Consider the following 6,724-nt stretch of genomic DNA (forward strand, 5'->3'; position numbering starts at 1 on the left):
AGGAATCTTTGGGAGGTGGGGCCTTGTGTATGGGATTTTGAGACTTTTTTTTTCTCTTTCTGCTTCCTGACTGGTGATCATAAAAGTTCTACTGTGCCATGGCCTTATAATATGCCACCCTAGCCAGAGGCCCAAAAATTATGCACTACCCATTTTGGATTGGAACCTCCAAAATGGTGAGCCAAAATAAACCTTTTCTTTTTATGTTACTTGCCTCAGCCATTTTGTTATAGTAACTGGAAACTGACATTAAGCTCCATCAGGCTGAGTTGTATTCCTTAGATCCACAATTGTTGCATTTCTTGATATGCAGAGATTTCCACACTGGTCGTATGACAGGGAGTCTAAGAGACTCCTCAGACCCTCAGTGGTTCCCCATCTTCTACTTAAAAGTTCTGCCCGATATCAGAACATTCTGGGTCCCTTGAGCTCCTCTTGATGCTTCCAAGGTCAGAAACCAAAGGTATGCAGTCATGGGAAAGGTTCCATAACTCCAAGAAAGTTAGTTAAGCCTGGATCCTCTTAAGAGGGTCAAGAAGTCAAGACTTCAAGCATGTCTCTGTCACTAAAGAGCGCCTGCCACCTTCTTATCTTATTGTACGAATAGGAAAACTAAGTCTTAGAGACCAACTTTCCCAAGCTCACCCAGATAACAAGTGGCAGAGCTAGAATTTGAATGGAAGCCTTCCTTCTTCACAGGCTCAGTTTCCACCCCATACTGTGCCTTTTGTGTTAGCCAAGTGCTTGTGGTGGTTTTAGAGCAGGCTTATAAGTTCTCATCCTTCTCTCAAAAGATGGAGCCTGGCTCCCCTCTCCTTGAATGTGAGCTGAGCATAGGGAGTCTAATGAGTAGAATGTGGTGGGAGGGATGCTCTGTGGATGCCATGTGACTCTGGAGGCTAGGTCACTGAGTCAGCATCCTCCCTTTCTCGGAAGACACCAGCAACCATGTTGTGGGGAAGCCCCCCCGGCATGGAGAGGCCACCTGAGTATCCTGGCTGACAGTACCCGCTGGACTCTCAGCCCACAACCAGAATCAATCTCCAGGTAGGTGGTAGACTGAGACTTCAGTGGATCCCAGCTCCAGGCTTTGAGTTCTGTGACGGAGGTTCCAGACATGGAGCAGAGAGAGGCCAACCTCACCATGCTCTGTCTGAAATTGAGATATAAGTCATCATTGCTGTTTTAAGCTGGTAAGTCTTGGGGGTAATGTATCTGATTTGGGGGCAAGTAATCTAATGCAGCATTAGATAATTAGTACTGTGGATTTCTTGAAATAGATCTGAAATATTCAGAATAAATAATACATCGACTTGGGGTATTCATTCAAACATTCAAACAGTAAATACATCTGGAGCACCTTCTATGTGTCTGGCTCTGTAGCAGGCACTGAGGATACAATAGTAAGCCAGGAGGATATGGTCTTTGCTTTTGGCCCACTAGGAGGTAGAAGTGATGCCTTTGTCCTCTGCCAGAGAGTTAGTACAGAAAGCTATGAGAGTGCACACCCAGGGCACTTTCCCATTGAGTTAGGAAGCCAGGGCCAGAAGAAATAATTTGGGCAAAAGACTGTCATAATTAGAGACTGACATAACTAGAGAATTTTCTGACATTTGTGCATAGAAGTAGGAGGGAATGTGTGTTAGGCAAAGGGGTCAGCAAATAAATTAGAAATTGTGAAACTGGAAGTGGATGTGTCTAACTCAATTCAGTCACAAGCCCAGAGAGGACAAGTGTCTTACTGGATGTTGCACAGCTTGTGAACTGGTCCCAGGTCCTGAGTCCTTTGTCAAACCCTCCCTTGACTCCCTAACCCTTATGTCCTGGGAATACCTATAACAGATACTTGAGTAACTCTTTATTCGGCTCAAAGGATTTTTGACCATTATCTCTTTTGCTGTCTTCATAAAAATTCAGGAAGAAGTTAGGGTTAGCATGATTCCCATTTTACAGTTGAAAAGAAGCTAGGCAAATTGTGTTCAAATTGTGTTCCTAGTTCCAGGAGCTGGTGTATCAGAGCTGCTGGGTACCAGGGACTTTGATGATGATGAAGATGATGATAATGATTCTTAGCTCATATCCTGTATCGCTATTGTGACCACCATGCTCTGGACTAAGGTTCTAGGAACTAACACACAATGTCTTAGGGCATCAACACTGATATCAGTCTGCTCTGACCCATCTTCTATTCTTGTGCCACTAAAGCTAGAGTCAAATTCCCAGAGAGGACAGTCTGGTGGACTTAGCTTGGGTCTTGGGCCCACTCTGTGGCTGGAGGACTGGAAGCAACTTCCTTAGCTGCCTGGTCATGATTTCTGGTAATGGAGGCAGAGGGCTGTTAGTAAAGGAGGGGTGTGGGGAGCACAGGCCAAGCTGTGTAGGTATAGGGCACACACTCCATATGCTCATGGTCCAGTATGGTAGCCAGAAGTCATATGTGGCTATTTAAATTTAAAAACGGAGTTTCTCAATCACTAATCACATTTCAAGAACTCAGTAGCCACCTGGCCTGGTGGCGCACACCTGTAATCCCAGTGGTTCAGTAGGCTGAGGCTGGAGGATGGCGAGTTCAAAGCCAGCCTCAGCAAAAGCGAGGTGAGGTGCTCAGCAACTCAGTGAGACCCTGTCTCTAAATCAAATACAAAATAGGACTGGGGATGTGGCTCCGTGATTGAGTGCCTCTGAGTTCAATCCCCAGTACCCCTCACCCCGCAAAAAAACAAAAAAGAAAACCCCCCAAAACAAACAAACAAAAAAACATAACTCAGTAGCCACATTGGGCTCATGACTGCTGCAGTGAGCTGTACAGATTATAGCATCTTCCCATCATCACAGAAATTTCTGTTGGACAGTGATACTCAACAATTCTTCAATTCTTATTAGGATTCACCTTTCCCTTTTGTTCTTTTACCTCATTAATTATGAACATGGAAAAAGCAAAAAAGAAGGTGAGTCACAATCTTCAGCCCTTTATTCAGCAGGCATATGCTAAGCGTCTGTGTTGAATCATGCATGGTTGTACACCTCGGGGATAACTGGGAGGGGCCTTAGATATCTTCGGTTCCTTAGAATCGCCCAGGGAACTCTTGATACCTGGGCTCCACCCCGCAGAGTTTCTGATGAAACTGGTCAAGAGAGAAGCTTGGTACCCAGAATCTAGGGAGGCTCCCAGGTGATGCTAATGTGTAGCTGGGCTTGCAAACCAACAGAATCCGGTCTGGCCAGTGGAGTGATTAGCTTCAGATAGACCTGAAAACTTGAGTCAGCCCGAGTCTGAATTTCCCTCCAGGGTTCTTAAGACAAAAATCAGAGTTCTCTGTGGATTTGCCCTCTGTCTGAATTGAATGCAAAATTCTTAGAGGAGAACAAGACTCCTTTCTTGCATCCAAACATAAGCTAATCCATTTTGAATCAATTGCCAAAAGAATCTCTGATTTGGGGTATTTATTTATTTATGGTACTGGGGATTGAACCTCCATCCCCAGCCCTTTTTATTTTTATTTTGAGACAGGGACTTGCTAAATTGCTGAGGCTGGCCTGGAACTTGCCAACCTCCTGCCTTAGCCTTCTGTATTGCTGGGATTATATGAAATGCACCACCCCTCCCAACTTGGGGTCCATCTTAAATTTCTTCTTTCTCAAAGTGTTCATGTATTTCTGTGTATTTTTCAGGCAAGTGGGTGACGCCCCCCCCCCCCAACTTGACTGTCCTTTCCTGAGCTCCTAGTGCCCAGCGGCTGCTTTGCTTAACCCCCAGGACAATCTTGCAAGGCCAGTATTGCTGATACCAGCTTACAGATGAGCAAACTGAGATTCAAAGATGTTAAAGAGAACTCATCCGAGTTCGCACACTGGCATCCCAGCCCCAGAGTGCATATTTCTTTCTGCAAACTACCCTGCGTCTGCCCCAGAGCTGGGAGTCTGGGGCACCTGGCAGACAGCTTCCTTCTTCTCTGGATCCATGTAGGGAGGGAAGTTCCGTGCAGGTGGGGTGCGGTCCTCTGGTGTTGCTGGAAGCCCTGGAGCTGATAGAGTCTGGACAGTAGATACCTGTGTTCAGTGAGAGTACTCACAACCTGGAGGGCCGGGGGTTGGGGATTCGGCAGGTGAGGGGATTTGAGTGGGGTTCTTTTAGTTGATGGTTGTGCCAGGAGGCTTTTGGCTACGGGATTTGGAGGCAGCCAAGGGCACGGATGTACCTGGAGCAGTTAGCTCTCAGCCCCCTCGCAGTTATGGCGCCTACTGGTGTGTGCATCATCTATTCTTGGCCTGGATTCCTTGGGCTGGCAGAGAGTCTCTGTCGCCGTGTGACACTTCCTGGGCAGCCTGGCTTGGCCTCCAGGGCTGGGAAGGGGCAGAAGGCATTGTGTCCATTCCAAAGACTCTAACAGAGCAGTCTCACCCCTGCTGTTCTCTGGGGACCACCTCATGGTGGCCTTCCTAGTCATAGGAGATGCAGGCCTTGGGCAGCAGCAAGGGCCACACTTAGAATGGGTGGGGCCTCATCTGGGTGCCATTCATCAGGTCTACGTGGGAGCAAAGTCACCCACCACCATGACACAAAGAGCACAGAATATCAGAGGGAGGAACTTTAAAGATCCTGTCCAGCTCTTGTTTCACAGATGCGAAACAGGCTCAGGGAGGCGACAGGACTTGCTTAGAATTGCACAGGCAGTTAGTGGCAGAGATCGCAGGTGAGCTTAGGGCTCCCTCCTTTCTGGCCCAGGCTGCCCTTCCTGATGTATTCTCCAGCAGGGTCACCGGTGAGCCCCTGAAGGCTCTGCAGAGCCTCCCACTACCTCCCAGGGGACTTTGTAGGAAATGCACTTCACTGTGAACAACCACCTCCATCAGTACAGTCACTTGCCCAGCATTTGTCTGGGGAGTGGCTCTGTGATAAGGACTGTCACTGTGAGACCCTAGTCTTCCCTGCACCCAGAGGAAGGTGCTCTTGTCATCCCCTTCTACTGGAGAAAGTGGAGGTTCAGAGAGGGGGCAACATGCCCAAGTCCCTAGCCTGCCAAGTGAGGCAGAGGCAGAATTTGCACCCCATGCTTGCTGAGTCCCCTTCCTTGGTCACAGTACTCTGCTGCTTCCCCAAGATGCCCCTCCCCCAGTGCACTACCCATTGGGATTTATGGCCCATGTCCCCAGGGGACTGATGGGCAGCCACCAGCCCTAGCAGGAGTGGGTGGTGGGTGGCAGGGTGGGAGGTGGCTAGGATGCCCTTGCTGTCCATCAGCTGTGCCAAGGAAGGGAAGACAGTGCTTCTGGTGGGTCCTCTCCTGGCAAGGGGTGATTATCTGGTGTGCTTGGCATTGGACACTCAGGGAGGGCTTCCCGTGCATGGGCAGAATGCCCAGTCAGGCTGCAGGGCGAATGGGCAACATGTGTGCCCCAGGCTAGCACACAGCTGGCTTGTGATTGTGCGTCTGCCTGCAGTGAAATAATAATACTCTGTTATTGCAGAAGGCAGAGAATAGACACCGTATTCGGGGCTGGGTCCTGAGATCATGCTTTACTCTATCCCTTCTCTTGGGTCATGGCCTCTTAGGGAAAATTAATTATAAAGCTTGAGTATGTGTGGGGGGTTAGCTCTCATGGCAGGTGCAAACAGGCCCTAGATGACCCCTTGGAGGAAATCTTCACATTCTTGCTCTCTCTGGCTCACAAAGGACCCTTGTTCCCTCCTTACTGCCGCGGGAAGAGACAGGGAGTGATTGACAGCACTGCCGAGCTGGCCCCTGGAGATGAGAGAGAAGGGCTGGCCACTGGTCTGTTCCCATCTGTCACAGATAGATAGGCTGTGTCAGGGACCACAGGACAGCCAGGCTCCAAGGATCCAACTCAGCCAGGACTACAGTGGCATTGTTATGATTTGGATGTGAGGTGCCCCCTGAAAGCTCCTGTTAATGCAGGAATGTCTGAAGGTGCAATGACTGGCTGTGAGAGCTGAGACCTAATCAGCCGTCCTAGTTTGGATGGGCGGACGGGGTGGTGGCTGTCGCAGGGATGGTATGGCTGGAGGAGGTAGATCACTGGGGCGTGTCCTGGAAGGGGGCATCTTCCCTGTGGGGCATCTTCCCTTCTCTCTGCTTTCTGGGTGCCTTGAGCAAAGCAGCGTCCTCTGCCATGCCCTTCCACCATGACGTTCTGCCTCACCTTGGGCCTGGAAAAGGAGTCATCCCACCGTGGACTGAGCCTCTGAAACGTGGACAAAAATCAACTTTCCCAACCAGACACCGTGGCAAATGCCTGTAATACCAGGGACTTTGAAGGCTGAGGCAGAAGGATCAAGTTAGGTCAGCTTCAGCAACTTAGCAAGACCCTGCCTCCAAAAAGGAATGAATGAATGAATGAATGAATAAAGGCTTGGATGTAGGTGTGGTAGAGCACCCCTGGGTTCAATCTCCAGTACCAAAATAACCTTTTTCTCCTCTAAGTTGCTCTTCTCAGGTATTTTTCTCTTAGCCATGAAAAGCTGACTATGATAGGTGTCTTGCTAAGTGTTTGGTGGGTGTGCTATCGCAGGGCTTCTCCAACTTGAGTGTGGATCAGGAGAACCTGGGGCTCCTTATAACACGCTGGGTGGTCCCTTCCCCAGAGTTTCCCATCCAGCAGCCTGGGTGAGGCTGCAATTCTGCATTTCTAACATGTTCCCAGGGAAGGTGGAGGGCCCAGGACTTCCCTTTGAAAATAACTGTTGAAGTATAATTTTCAAAAA

Source organism: Callospermophilus lateralis, chromosome 3 (genome assembly GCF_048772815.1).
Source record: "Callospermophilus lateralis isolate mCalLat2 chromosome 3, mCalLat2.hap1, whole genome shotgun sequence".
NCBI lineage: Eukaryota > Metazoa > Chordata > Mammalia > Rodentia > Sciuridae > Callospermophilus > Callospermophilus lateralis.